The sequence below is a fragment of the Mustelus asterias genome, chromosome 4, assembly GCF_964213995.1.
Source record: "Mustelus asterias chromosome 4, sMusAst1.hap1.1, whole genome shotgun sequence".
NCBI lineage: Eukaryota > Metazoa > Chordata > Chondrichthyes > Carcharhiniformes > Triakidae > Mustelus > Mustelus asterias.
Window position 1 is genome coordinate 42,531,046 of NC_135804.1, and position 16,215 is coordinate 42,547,260.

General features: G+C 44.2%; 1 protein-coding gene across 13 annotated transcripts in view; it reads right to left on the bottom strand.

Annotated features, from left to right (window-relative positions):
• Positions 1 to 15,841, bottom strand: part of aktip (akt interacting protein) — a 48,836-nt gene extending 32,995 nt beyond the window's left edge. For 4 of the 13 annotated variants that reach the window (XR_013497613.1, XM_078210899.1, XM_078210895.1 and 1 more), the window contains exon 1: positions 15,780 to 15,841. The gene's annotated coding sequence lies outside the window, so the exon portion shown is untranslated. Of the gene's footprint in view, positions 1 to 15,101 lie in introns of all 13 variants that reach the window. The other 9 variants (XM_078210904.1, XM_078210900.1, XM_078210896.1 and 6 more) reach the window with 9 other exon arrangements.
• Between the last annotated feature and the right edge of the window lie 374 nt (positions 15,842 to 16,215).

Here is a 16,215-nt window from a genome sequence, read left to right on the forward strand (position 1 = left end):
TCACCTTGAACCTATGACCCCTCGTGAACGTCACCACCGACCCGGGGAAAAGCTTCCCACCGTTCACCCTATCTATGCCTTTCATAATTTTATACACCTCTATTAAGTCTCCCCTCATCCTCCGTCTTTCCAAGGAGAACAACCCCAGTTTCCCCAATCTCTCCTCATAACCAAGCCCCTCCATACCAGGCAACTTCCTGGTAAACCTCCTCTGTACTCTCTCCAAAGCCTCCACGTCCTTCTGGTAGTGTGGCGACCAGAACTGGACGCAGTATTCCAAATGCAGCCGAACCAACGTTCTATACATCTGCAACATCAGACCCCAACTCTTATACTCTATGCCCCGTCCTATAAAGGCCGCATATAAAGACTTATCTAGATAGCCATATGAACGGAGTGGGAATGGAGGGATACAAAAGAATGGTCTAGTTTGGACCAGGGAGCGGCACAGGCTTGGAGGGCCGAAGGGCCTGTTCCTGTGCTGTATTGTTCTTTGTTCAATGTTCGCAGGAGTCTCTTTCATGCTTCCAATAAAGCATCCACAATGACATTCTCTTTCCTGGCCACATGAATGATCCTTAAATTAAATAGTTGTAACACAGACTCCATTGGAATAACCTGGTGTTCCGATCTCAAAACTTTTCCCAGAAATTTGAGGGGATTATGGTCAGCATATAGGATCGTTTCTGCAGAATTACTACTGACAACGTAAATCTCAATGTTGTAATGCCAGTACCAAACTTAAAGTCTCTTTCTCATTGGTGGAATACTTCTGTCGGTGACGATCCAATTTCCTTGAGAAATGTCCTACAGCTTTCTCAATGCCAAGTTCTTCTTCCTGGAATAAGGCCCCTACACCAATGTCACTAGCATCTACAGTAAGAAGTTTAACAACACCAGGTTAAAGTCCAACAGGTTTATTTGGTAGCAAAAGCCACACAAGCTTTCGAGGCTTGAAAGCTTGTGTGGCTTTTGCTACCAAATAAACCTGTTGGACTTTAACCTGGTGTTGTTAAACTTCTTACTGTGTTTACCCCAGTCCAACGCCGGCATCTCCACATCATGACTAGCATCTACAGCCAGTTCAAACTGCTCATCATAATTTGGTGTGGCTAACACTGGTTTTCAACACCGTTTTAAAATGTTTGAATGTCATTTTGCAGTCCTTCATGCAGTTAAAATGCTTGTTCTTCTTTAAGAGCTCTGTGGGCGGTGCTACCACACTGCTAAAGCTTGGGACAAATTTGCGATAGAATCTGCTCATTCCCAGAAACCGTGAAATCTTTTGTTGTGGGTTCTGGAAAAATCACAAATGGACTGCATTTTTGCATTTCCTGGGACCATTCGACCATGTCCCATGATGTGTCCCAGATATGAAATTTGGGCTTTAGCAAATTAGCTTTTTGCTGGATTTAGATGAGATTGGCTACTTTTAAGCATTCGAACAGTTCTTAAGTGGTGAAAATGTTCTTCCCATCTTTGACTGAACACCACTAAATCAATGTGTACTGCACAGTGACTCTGTCCTTCAATAACTTTATTTGAGAGTCTCTGAAAAGTTGCAGATTCATTCTTCATCCCGAACAGCATAACTTTATGTACTTGCCAATAGCTCTTTAGCAAGTCTATCTTCGTGATGAATTTAGACTGTCCAACTCTCTTGATATAATCTTCCAAACAAGAAATAGAAAATGAACATCTCTACTCTCCTCGTCGTCTACACAAAGCCTGCATATCCCTTCTGGCTTCAGCACCATTACAATTTGAGTGCTCCAATTACTAGAACTTAATGCAATGTCATTCTGGAGCATGTGTTTAATTTCCTTCTGTACTTATGATAACGTTTCTGGATTTAACCTACATGCATGTTGTTTTATCAGAACTGTGTCCCCACATCTACATCATGCATGGCTGTTCCACCCAATTAATCTCCACAGATACATCTAAAGTTTAACATTTATTTGTTAGTGTCACAAGTAACTTCATTGCATTGTGAATGTAAGTTTAAGTGTGAAAATCCACACTCCGGCGCCTGTTCTGGTACACTGAGGGAGAATTTTAGCATGGCCAATTAACCTAACCAGCCCGTTTTTCGAACTGTGGGAGGAAACCCATGCAAACACAGGGAGAACGTGCAGACTCTGCACAGACAGTGACCCAAGCCGAAAATCGAACCCGGGTCCCTGGCACTGTGAGGCAGCAGTGCTAACCACTGCGAGACAGCAGTGCTAACCACTGCTAACCCTTATTGGACTGCAGTAACGTTTTCCAATTCGCTCCGGATCTTGCCTATAAAATAATCAGTTGTTTAAATTTTCCAGAACTTCCCCAAAATTCATTTGGATAATGAGAATGTCACTGCCAAATTTTAATCCTTTGTCTCCCCGTTTCATTACAACGATCTTATTCTCACCCTCATCTCCTCTACTAACATGTGATGGTCACCATTGTCTTAGTGTTTGGTCCTTAACATAACTAGGAACAGGAGGAGGCCACCTGGCTCTTCAAGCCCTCTCTGCCATTCAATAAGATCATGGCTGATCTTTTCATGGACTCAGCTACACTGACCTGCCTGCTCACCATAACCCTTAATTCTTTTACTGTTCAAAAATCTATCCTTGCCTTAAAAACATTCAATGAGGTACCCTCAACTGCTTCACTGGCAGGGAATTCCAGAGATTCATAACCCTTTGGGTGAAAAAGTTCCTCCTCAACTCAGTCCTAAACCCACTCCCCCTTATTTTGAGGCTATGCCCCTTAGTTTTGATTTCACCCGCCACTTCCCTGCTTCTACCTTATCTATTCCCTTCATAATCTTGTACGTTTCTACAAGATCATAGAAATCATAGAAACCCTACAGTGCAGAAAGAGGCCATTTGGCCCATCGAGTCTGCACCGACCACAATCCCACCCAGGCCCTACCCCATATGCCTACATATTTACCCACTAATCCCTCTAACCTACGCATCTCAGGACACTAAGGGGCAATTTTTTTAGCATGGCTAATTGACCTAACCCGCACATCTTTGGACTGTGGGAGGAAACCAGAGCACCCGGAGGAAACCCACACAGACACGAGGAGAATGTGCAAACACCACACAGACAGTGACCCAAGCCGGGAATCAAACCCGGGTCCCTGGAGCTGTGAAGCAGCAGTGCTAACCACTGTGCTACCGCGCTGCCCTCCTCTCATTATCTCCCCTCATTCTTCTGAATTCCAACGAGCATAGCCCCGGTCTACTCAGTCTCTCCTCATAATCTAACCCTCTCAACTCTGGAATCAACCTACTAAATCTCCTCTATACCCCCTCCAAGGCCAGTATATCCTTTGAGTGAGGAGACCAAAACTGTGCACAGTACTCCAGATGTGGTCTCACCAGCACCTTATACAGCTGCAACATAACCTCACTGTTTTTAAACTCCATCCCTCTAGCAATGAAGGACAAAATTCAATTTGCCTTCTTAATTACCTGCTGCACCTGCAAACCAACTTTTTGTGATTCATGCACAAGTCCCTCTGCACAGCAGCATGCTGCAATTTTTTACCATTTAAATAGTCAATTTTGCTCTTATTCCTACCAAAATGGATGACCTCACATTTACCAACATTATACTCCACCTGCCAAACCCTTGCCCACTCGCATAGACTATCTATATCCCTTTGCAGACTTTCAGCATCCTCTGCACATTTTGCTCTGCCACTCATCTTCGTGTCATCTGCGAATTTTGACACACTGCACTTGGTTCTCAACTCCAAATCATCAATATAAATCAAACAATTGCGGTCCTAAGGCACAACACTAGTCACTGATCGCCAACCAGAAAAACACCCATTTACCCCCACTCTTTACTTTCTGTTAGCTAACCAACAGTTGACGTAACATTCAGGAATACTCTGAGCTTCCAATGCTGAGTAAGCCATTTGATGTGTTTTAATTTGGAATCACCCTGCTATAATTCTATCTGTCTCATTTCCTTTGTCTGGTTCAGTTTGCTAAAGATCGTATCAGATAACCTGATCTCATTTTCCTCATCCTGGGCTTGCAACTCCTCTCTCTTTTATCTTATGAGCCCATGACCTCAGCATTACACAATGAGGAAAAACCCTAGGGTGGTCTGTTTGCAATTTCCGTGTGGTTGGATTCTCTATCACCTGTTCAACCACAGTAGGCATCACTACTGTCTGTGACCCTGTTACATCAAATTGATGTTGGGGGGGGGGGCGGGGGGAAAGAGACAATCAAATTAGACCATAAGACCATAAGACATAGGAGCGGAAGTAAGGCCATTCGGCCCATCGAGTCCACTCCACCATTCAATCATGGTTGATTTCAACTCCATTTACCCGCTCTCTCCCCATAGCCCTTAATTCCTCGAGAAATCAAGAATTTATCAATTTCTGTCTTGAAGACGCTCAACGTCTCGGCCTCCACAGCCCTCTGTGGCAATGAATTCCACAGACCCACCACTCTCTGGCTGAAGAAATTTCTCCTCATCTCTGTTCTAAAGTGACTCCCTTTTATTCTAAGGCTGTGCCCCCGCGTCCTAGTCTCCCCTGTTAATGGAAACAACTTCCCTACGTCCATCCTATCTAAGCCGTTCATTATCTTGTAAGTTTCTATCAGATCTCCCCTCAACCTCCTAAACTCCAATGAATATAATCCCACGATCCTCAGACGTTCATCGTATGTCAGGCCTACCATTCCTGGGATCATCCGTGTGAATCTCCGCTGGACCCGCTCCAGTGCCAGTATGTCCTTCCTGAGGTGTGGGGCCCAAAATTGCTCACAGTACTCCAAATGGGGCCTAACCAGTGCTTTATAAAGCCTCAGGAGTACATCCCTGCTTTTGTATTCCAAGCCTCTTGAGATAAATGACAACATTACATTTGCATTGTCTGCATAGCGCACAAGAAACAATACTAATACATGTGACAATAATCAAAAATATCATTCCCTAGAATGAATTGAATCCCTGCAATGGGCAATATTTCTACCATTCCTACAACCATTTCTGCCATCTTCAAGCTACTCAAGTTTTTTTTTAACCAAAGGAGCTTTTGTTTCACCATGAGTGCAGCTGACCAAAACCTCTTCCTTCAATATCCCTTCTGAACAACAAATACCTTGGTCCCACAATATTAGGGATTGACTCACATCTGTGTCTCTTAAAAATTTTAATATTTTCCCTGTTCTAGTTTGCCCATATGGAAATCCTTCGCACAGGATGCGAAGTCCATGTTAAAAATGTGCCACAAATCCACTCAAGGGCAACTAAGGAAAGGCAACAAATGTGTGCCTTTCCAGTATCGCACACAGCCCATGAAAAGAACTTAGCTACTACACTGGTATATGCCAGACAAAATAATTGTCCAGGTATGTCTGTCCAAAAGGATGGGAAAATTTAACCCAGCCAATTAGTCCCTCATCAGTTTAGTGTTCTCTACCTTTTATTTCTTTATTGTCTTTATTTTTATTTCCCCATATTTTATCACCCCTTTTTTTTATACTTTTCCAATTCAATCAAATCAAATCCAATTCAGAGTCTCAACAAGTTGAGACATTTCAGATCCAGGCTGACAAGACAGGGCGAGCGACCAAACCACCCTGTCCTGGGCCTGATCTACATGAGCCAAGCTGATTGGAGAAGGGGGAGGTTCCTCCTCCAAGACTTGAGCTCATTTGCATCTTAGCCAAAAGGCTTTTATCACCCCTTTACTTCCCTTTTTCTCAATTTTACCTCTCTCCCACCCATCTCCCCCCACATTATCTGTCACAGCTTACCCTCTGATTTCAGCTTCTCTGCAGTTTGGCCATTTACACCTTCTATTCTCTCTATGGACTGCCATTAGCACCTCTTCACCTTTCCTCTTGTTTTTGTGGCTATGACTCATCTGGACTCGAAACATCAGCTCTTTTCTCTCCTTACAGATGCCAGGCCTGCTGAGATTTTCCAGCATTTTCTCCTTTGGCTACAGAGATAATGGATACAAAGTTTGTACTCTTCCAAAATTCTCTAAATTTTGGAAAGGTCCCAGTAGATTAGAAACCCATAAATGTAACACCCCTGTTAAGAAAGATGGGAGACAGAAAGTAGACAGATAGCCTAATGTCTTTCATTGGAAGAATGCTAGAATTTATTATTTAATGAATAATGTGGGGTGGCACAGTGGTTAGCACTGCTGCCTCACAGTGCCAGAGACCCAGGTTCAATTCTGGCCTCGGATGACTGTATGTGGAGTTTGCACATTCTCCCCGTGTCTGCGTGGATTTCCTCTGGGTTCTCCGGTTTCCTCCCACAGTAAAAGATGTGCTGGTTAGGTTGATTGGCCATGCTAAATTGTCCCTTAGTGTTCCAAGATGTCTAGGTTAGGGGGATTAGCAGGGTAAATATGTGGGGTTATGGGGATAGGGGCTGGGTGGGATTGTTGTTGGTGCTGTCTTGATGGGCCGAATGGCCTCCTACACTGTTGGGATTGTATGATTAGGTAGCAGCAGGACATTTAGAAAATCATAATAAGTCAGAGTCGACATGATTTTGTTAAAGGGAAATGTTCAACAAATTTATTAGAGTTGAGGATGTAGCAAGCAGGATGGATTTCCAAAAGGTGTTTAATAAGATGCCACATAAAAGCTACTACACATGATAAGAACTTATGGTATTAGCATGAATAGAGGACTGGCTAACAGGAAACAGTTGGGTTACATGGGTCATTTTCAGGATAGCAAGCTATAATTAAAGAGGGATCAGTGCCAGGCCTCATCTATTTGCAATCTATAATGATTTGGGTCTCATGGACTGAGCGGTATTGTAGCCAAATTTGCTGAAGATACAAAGGTAGTACCTTCCTCACAAATGTACTTTCCTACCTTCTTTCCAAGAATATTCAAAGTGAGAGATAAATTGAGTAGACAAAGTTTTGGCAAATGTGGGAAAATGGCAGGAAGAATTTTTTTTAAAGAGTATTATTTGAGACACTTAAGAATGCCATATTACAGAAGGATCAGGGTGCCCTTGTACATGAATCACAAAGTCAGGATGCAGTTAGTAATTAGGATGATAAATAGGATGTTGGCAGCCTTTATTGCAAAGGGATTAGAGTGTAAAAGTAGGGAAATCTTGTTTCAAGTGTACAGAGAATTGGTGAGACCATATCTGGAGTAGAGTGTACAATTTGATCACCTTACTTAAGGAGGCACATACTTGCATTGGAATTAGTTCAGAAAAGGTTTGCCAAGCTGATTCTGGGACAAGGGGTTTGTTTAATGAGGCAAGGCTTGGGTTGAGACTATAATCACTGGATTTGCACAAGAATGAGAGGTGAGTTTATTGAAACACATGATTCGGAGAGGGTTCGACAGGATCGATGCTGAGAGGCTGTTCCCTCATGAGGAAACCTAGAACTAGGGGTCACAGTATAAAAATAAAGGATCTCCTATTTAAGAATCCTACAGAGCAGAAGGCGGCCATTCGGCCCATCACGTCTGCATCGACCACAATTCCACCCAGGCCTTATCCCCATAACCCCATGCATTTACCCTAGATAGTCCCCCTGACACTAACAGGCAATTTTGCATGGCCAATCCACCTAACCCACACATCTTTGGACTGTGGGAGGAAACCCACGCAGACACAGGGAGAATGTGCAAACTCCACACAGACAGTGACCCAAGCAAGGAATCAAAGCCAGGTGGCTGGGGCTGTGAGGCAGCAGTGTTAACTACTGAGCCACCATGCCACCTGGAGGGCAGTGCCAAGGTGCCGAGCATTGCCACTTTGCACCTTGGGCAATGCCAGGGGGCTAGGTTGGCACTGCCAAGCAAGAATTTCTTCTCCCAGCCATTACCCTGTGAAATTCTCTTCCCCAGCAATAGAGGAGGATGGGTGACTGAATACATTCAAGGTTGAATTAACAGGGGGGGGCAGGTGGAGAGAAAAGATCAAGGCCACAATCAGAGCAACCATGAACAACAGAAAAGTTGAGAGGGGCTAAATGGCCAGTCCTGCAGCTATTTCTTATGTTCTAACTATTCCGCTGTTCCTTCGCTATCGCTGGATCAAAATCCTGGAACTTCGCCCCCATCTGCACTATGGGTGGACCTAGCAGTTCAAGGCAGCAGCTCACCACCACCTTCTCAAGGGCAATTAGGGACTGCCAAAGGCTGGCCTTTCCAGCGACACATGCCTCTCATTAAAGAATAAAAAAGCAAAAACACAAGCAGAAGAATTGGCTTCAATGTCTCAGAATTGGGGAAAGAGAAAAAAAGGTTAGACAGGATTCCCATTCCTGAATGTTGTCCAATGATTCAAACTGGGATGTATTATTTAGAAAGACTGGACTTCCTTCTGTTGTTGTCCCGTGATTTGAATGTTCTACTACTTTACTAACATTTGCCTGAACTCACATGAAGATTAAAATCATGGATAGAATTGCCAGCACCTTTGGAACTATAGTCAATAGGTGGAATTCTCCCAAAAAAATTCTAAGTGCCGAATTCGCGTAAAAAACTGGAGTAAATACCGCTGATTTTTTTCTCAAAATGAATCTCCCACACTCTGTGCCCTACAGAGTGCAATAGCATGAATCTCATCAAAAATCTGAGGGCGGGGCCTATTCCCACTGGAGGGGCCAGCAACATAGCATTGTCAGCGCTGAGATCAGTGCATGTGCAGCAAATCTGGCCTCCCGATTACTGGCCAGCCCCACATCGCTGGCCGTATGACCCACCCCCCGACCATTGGCTTCCTGGGCATGTCTGGGCCAGCCCTGACTCAACACCTCCCCCCGGCAGTCCTGATTTCCCCCCCACCCGCCCAACTGCCACCCTGCAGTCCCTCGCAGGCAGTGCCAAGGTGCCTCCTGGACATTGCCCTTTGGCCAGGTTAGCATTGCCAAGCCAGGGAACACCTCTCCCTTACCCACGACCTCCTGGAGGGGCTCCCTTCACTCCAGCGGGGTCGAGCCGCCAGCTCCCCACTAGTGGGGAGCTGTTGTAAACTCCGCTGGGGTGAACCACTCCTGGCCGGGGGGGGTAAAGAGAAAGAGTAGCTAGCAAGCCCAGAGAGTTCAGTCCCAGACCCGCGAATCAGATGGAAATGCTGATTTACATCATTTATTCAGCTCCATGCCAATTTGTGAAGTGGAGCTGATGACGCCGGAAATCTGGCGGACGGAGACGTGTGGAGGCTGTGGCGTTCAGCAAGAAACCCACTACATGGCCTTCGCTTATGTCTCCCGGCCCACTACGCTACTTTAGCAGGAATCACCCCAAGTATCTTTAGGAAAAAGTACCAGCAAGGTAGCAACCCATGAACTGTTTCCTCATATAGCATCATCATGTTGTTCCGATCCCATGATGTAGGGTCATTTTAAGATATTTTGCCTGTGCTAAATAGCAGTTAATTCCAAAACACTGGACTACTGTTAGCTTCATTGTAAATTATGTGAATCAGCAGTTTAACAGACTGTCCCCCTCCCACTGTAGATTGTGTGTAATAGTTGGAATTAGATTGCGAGAAGTAGCAATCCATTTCCCAGTATCAGCAGCAACTGTCTGGCAAACATTCCTGGTATAAAAAGAACTAGGACAAATATGCATAATCTGGTCGCAGGTTATAAAACTGGCACTCAGCTACAAAATAGTACAAGCTTTAGTAAATGGTAGACAATTTTCTTGACAAGAGAATAATTAAAATTAGAATATTGCACCAAGCCTTACTTAAACGCCTGTATGTTTAGATTGTTTCAAATACAAAACTACTTTTGCATAGAACAGTAACTGAACTTGCCTTAAGTACCAAACATAGAATTTTTTTTCAGTGCACTGCCACAGATTGCAGGCTTGCACACAATTTTGCCCAATCATATTTAGAATTGATTAATATATCGCGTCAAAATTGAATAAGGAACAGAAATGAATACCATTCATAAACCAACCAGGAACACATGCACTTAAATTGCTAGAGTGTAAGCATTGTTGGACCAAGAGCAACGGCACAGGTGTGAACAGTGCACAATGCAGCAAACTGCTATTAACCTCAGCAAGCCAGTAGCACCCTGTTCCAGGCATGTCCAAATGAAAAAAAAACAAGGACACAAACATCTAGGAGCAAAAGGGAGTTGAAATCTGATCTCAGGTTTCAGTGTTACAACATTCACATCTCAATTATTTATATAGTTAGATAATGTTCACCATTGGTAAATGTTCCTACGTTAGTTATATTGTGGCACATCAACACAGCTCTGTATAATCCAAGGTACCTCCACACAAGCGAAATTTAACAGTAATTTGAAGACAAACTAAAGGAAGAAGCAGGCTGCAAAACAGTCCGAAACATTTCAATAATTTGAAATCATGAGAAATCAATACCATACTGTTGCCATATCCAAAATTAAACTATTTTAAGAACACTACTGCTCAACAGCATCTCACCAATAGACCTACTGAGGAATCCCTTCTCACGCAAGAATCCAAAGTTTCTAACTTAATGTCTGGCTTTGACATGAAATTTAAACCACAAGAAAGCAATTTAGCTTCCATTGCGAAATGAAGCTGCTGGAGGCTTGCTAAAAGCACATTTGGGCAATTGCACAATAAGCACGTAACATCAGAGCGGACTGGCAGAGTCTGGCACCTGCCAAAAACCGTAACATAAAAGGCATAAATGTAAAGCAGCACTTGGGCATTTTTGAAGAAGGAATTAAAAAATTGAAGCAACATCACTTGCAAAAGCTGAAAATTGAAGCCCTAAACTGAAAATAAGAATACAGCACACAATTAATAACCCCAGCCTGCAAATTCAACATCACATTCAAATGTGCACTTGATAGGTGAAATAGAGACGGGGAACTGTTTTGAACCATCAGGCATGTCCACTTGTATTTTGGATACAGTTTAACAATGAGCTATCATATGGTAAAAGCAACAAAACACTATTCCTCAGGATGGGACAGAAGGCTTTAAAGTTTCTTTTATTCTTTGAGTTCCACATACTACCCTTATGCAGCAGGCTGACTTGCTCCAAGTCCCACCAAAGCTACTCAAGAGCCATCTAAGGCTAAACGGGCAGCATGGTGGCACAGTGGTTAGCACTGCTGCCTCAAAGCACCAGACACCCGGGTTCGATTCCCAGCTTGGGTCACTGTCTGTCCGGAGTCTGCACGTCCTCCATGTCTGCGTGAGTTTCCTCCAGGTGCTCCAGTTTCCTCCCACAGTCCAAAAATGTGCAGGTTAAATGGATTGGTAATGCAAAATTGCCCCTTCGTGTCAGGGGGATTAGCTCGGGTAAATACATGGGGTTATGGGGACAGGACTTGGGTGGGATTGTGGTCGGTGCAGAATCGATGGTCCGAATAAAGAGCAATTTAATGACTTAATTTACACCTCTGCAGTTGGAATAACCAAGTGACTATCCATTTAAACTTTATTATACTCTCAGAAGAGATCAGTAACATTTTTACATCAGTATAAACATTATCAGTGATAAATTTTGACAAAGTTAAACCATTTCTAATCAGCTCGCAGTTCCCAATGTTCTATGGGAGTATCAAAACAATTATATCTTTGAATACTGCCATCAACAATTCTCCTTGCTCAGTTGTTCAGGGTTACAGACAATTGTCCTGAGTCCAATATAATCAAAGGGCACACGTTGCATTCCATTTGAAGCAAGTCTTTGTCACTCTTAGTTTTCTACTGCATAAATTAAACAAAGCCAACATAATATCTGGAACACCCACGCAATCTTGAATGGAGTCAAAAGAACTTTAAACTACAAGCACCTTTACACTTGTTGCTCCTGTAATTCTGCTGGCAAGATATGGGGGTTGCTTTCCATAATGCAAACTTGGTCAGCTGCCACTTAAACACCATTCCTCCACGATCTAAGCTGCAAAGGTGGCAAGTGCAATTCTTATAGAAATTTCAAGATCTGAGTTAGTTACAAAATGACCAAATGTAGCTTCACTGTGTAGTCTAAACACTATAACCTCTTTTTAAATCAAGCAGAGAAACAAAAGAATGACATATGCTATGTTCTATCTAGTTTGTTGAAATCTAGTTGCAGTGTAATAGCTTAAAAGACTGTTGTTCTGATGACGTGCACAGTAAAGTTTCTTCTTTTCCACATTCTTTCTCTCCCAAAAGTAAGAAAATTAACAATTGAGAATGAGCAAAGAATTGGCTGCTCACTTTAGAATGTGAGAAATTGTCCAAAAAAAATCTAATTATCTACTATGGATGTCAGGCTTTAACACGGTAAGTTTAACAACACCAGGTTAAATTGGTAGCAAAAGCCACGCAAGCTTTCGGAGCCCCAAGCCCCTTCTTCAGGTGAGAGACATTCTTCTCTCACCTGAAGGGGCTTGGGGCTCCGAAAGCTTGTGTGGCTTTTGCTACCAAATAAACCTGTTGGACTTTAACCTGGTGTTGTTAAACTTCTTACTGTGTTTACCCCAGTCCAACGCCGGCATCTCCACATCATGTCAGGTTTACACAGTGCCCGGCTCCAGGGACTAGACTACAAATTCAGGTGACATTTCAGCACAGTGCTGTCTTCCGCAAAAATATATTAAACTATCTTTCCTCTCAGGTAGACAAAGAGCCCGAGAGAACTACTCGAAAAGTTTGGGGGGGGGGGGGGGGGGATTCCTCAGTGAACATCAGATCTGATCAGTATTTCATTGATATTTGTGCAACCTGGTTGTCACGTTTCTTCACAATGGTAACTATAATTCAGAACTTTATTGTGGTATAGCATTTTTAAACACCCAAGGTCCTGAAAGGCCTTATATAACTGAAAATCTGTTCCTTCCTTGATTTTCTCTCACCCATGGCAGTCGTGTCTTCTGCTATATGCTTTCCAAACTCTGCAATTCATTACCTAAATCTCTCCACTCTACCAATCCCACTAAGGCCCTACTTAACGCACAACTGTTTGGCCCATCGTTTAACCACACATCCTTTGGCAGGTTTGAAGGTACTTCAGTGATTATATATTTTGCATGCACAATAATCAAACATTATTTCAGTCCAGCTAATCACTATTAGTGACAGTAACTTTTAGCAATTGTGAAAGAACCAACCAATGCAACACAGAATGGTTAATACTTAAATTTAAAGACATTGCAAATTATTAATCCTATTTTCAGTTTAGGTCAGATTTAACACATTCAACTGATGGACCTAATAGCCACTTTCTGTGCCATACTGAGAACCAATGTGGCAGTGGTTAGCATTGCTGTCTCACAGCACCACAGACCCAGCTTCAATTCCCAGCTTGGGTCGCTGTGAGGAGTCTGCACACACTTCCCATGTCTGTGTGGGTTTCCTCCAGGTGCTCCAGTTTCCTCCCGCAGTCCAAAAGACGTGTTGGTTAGCTGCATCGGCCATGCTAAATTCTCCCTCAATGTATAGGAATAGGCACTGGAGTGTGGCAACTAGGGGATTTTCACCGCAACTTCACTGCAGTGTTAATGTAAGCCTATTTGTGACACGAACCAATAAACTAACTGCTATGTGATTCAGACTGAGGATACAAATTTCAAATTACATCCATACTGGAAGTATGCATTACAGGCAACAACCTAATCCATTACACGTAATGGATATTTACAGCCTAAAACCACTCACCCCATTTGCCACCCCTCAAATCTGACAACAGCTGCACTCAACCCTGGAACATCTAGATAGCAAAGACATCTGTGCCAGACCCCTGTTTAACGACTACAGCTCAGTCTTCAACACCATTATTCCTACAAAACTCATCTCCAAATTCCGTGGTCTGGGCCTCGGTTCCTCCCTCTGCGACTGGATTCTATACTTCCTAACCCACGACCACAATCAGTAAGGATAGGCAACAACATCTCCTCCACGGGCAACCTCAACATCGGTGCCCCCTCCTAGGCTGTGTCCTCAGACCCTTGCTATACTCCTTATACACCTATGACTGTGTGGTCAAATTCCCCTCCAAATTGATTTTCAAGTTTGCTAATGACACCATCATAGTGGGTCAGATCTCAAACAATGACGAGGCGGAGTACAGGAAAGAGATAGAGCCTGGCGAACTGGTGCGACAACAATAATCTCTCCCTCAATGTCAACAAAAGAGATAGTCATTGACTTCAGAAAGTAGTGGAGGACATGCCCCTGTCTACATCAATGGGGACGAAGTAGAAATGGTCAAGAGCTTCAGGTTTTTAGGTGTCCAGATCACCAACTACCTGTCCTGGTCCCTCCATGCCGACACTATAGTTAAGAAAGCCCACATTGCCTCTACTTTCTCAGAAGACTAAGGAAATTTGGCATGTCCACTGCAACACTCACCAACTTTTACAGATGCACCAGAGAAACCATTCTTCCTGGTGCATCACAGCTTGGTATGGCTCCTGCTCTGCCCAAGACCACAATCAACTACTAAGGGTCATAGAAAATTACAGCTCAGAAACAGGCCTTTTGGCCCTTCTTGTCATGAATGAAGCCCAAACCATCACGCAAATCAGCCTCCTATCCATTAACACTGTCTAGACTTCCCGCTGCCTCAGAAAAGCAGCCAGCATAATTCAGGGCCCCATGCACCCCGGACATTCTCTCTTCCACCTTCTTCCATCAGGAAAAAGATACAAATGTCTGAGGTCACGTACCAACCGACTCAAGAACAGCTTCTTCCCTGCTGCCATCAGACTTTTGAATGGACCTACTGCACAGTTAATTGTTCGCTACACCCTAGCTATGACTATAACACTACATTCTGCATCCTCTCCTTTCCTTCTCTATGTACAGTATGCTTTGTCTGTATAGCACACAACAAACAATACTTTTCACTGTATACTAATACATGTGACAATAATAAATCAAATACAGCATTACGAATAGCTGGAGATAAGTAAATTTCACAGTTCAGACCAAAGAAAAAAAATACTTTGAGGAGTTACCCAATAGCAAATGCAATTCTCCCTTCGCATTCACATAAGCAAAGACAACACCCAGGACTGAAGCAGGCTTCACAACAGCAATAACTTCTAAAAATTACATGTAACCGTGGAAATTTGGCATTTAAATATTCAACAAAGACATCAGCAGTTCATTCTGCATAAAACCTACCTCTTCGACCAAGCTTGTAGAGTGACCTGACCTAATATCGCTAAGGCGCTCAGTCAGATTTTTCCTGATTCTATAAAAAGGGGCCTTGGCAAGTTTTTAAGCGACATGAAAGGCTCCAATTAACCGCAAGTCGCTGCCAGGCTCAGGTTGTAAAGCCCTGAGGATCCGCAGGTCTGGACTACCCCAATGAAGGAGAGAGGGGAGGAGGGGGGCAGATGGGTGCAGTAGTAACAGCAGCTCCAGTGTAAGGCCCTGTGGACAGGGAGGGTCAGATGTGTATGAGTGACTCTCCGCACCTGCCCTCCGCCCGGCTCCAGAGCGCAGGCGCACTGACTCACCGTCTTCACACCTCAAAGCCCCGCCCCTTAGAAAGCCCTCGATTGGACAGACCAACCCGGACGTCAACAATGGGCGGATCAGACGATTGGCTCTAATTGCTGTCAGTCAGTTCAGAAAAGGGGGGGCGGGGCAGGTGCCCGCCGCTTTCCCACGGACGCCCCGCGCCGCCGCTCCCCTTTCCCCAAGAGGCACAACAAACCGCCGCCAATCCCCCTTTCCCGTGTGGGACAAAAACCGCCAACCGTCGGCGGACAAAATTTACAACGGCCTCCCACACCTGGAAATGTCTACCCGGAGGGGCAACAATGTCCTCTCAGCCGCAGCCCACCGCACTCTTACCCCGTTACCGCCCCACGCCGCAGACTCGCCAGCATCCTCAGTCGATTCAACAGAGCCAAGCCGGAGGTCCCGCCCCCTTTCCTTTCTGATTGGTCTTTCTTCTGTGCACGGTGTTCTGCTCAATCATTGGCCCGGTGACCTGTCAATAATTGTGCGTCACTGCCGCCCCCCCGCTCTCTCGTTCGCTCTCGTGGTCACGTGACCCCGGTTGTCATGGACGCCATCTTTGATTTCCAATAAACCATGCCGGCGCCACCTGGTGGTGCCGAGGATAATTACAGACTGAAGCAAATTCAATAGGAGGCAAATGTCCCACCAAAATCTTGATCATAAGTGACCCTACAGTCCAGAAGGAGGCCATTCTATCCATCAAGCTTGCACCGACAACAATCCCTCCCTATCACCGTAACAGCATCATGTATTTACAGTACTAATC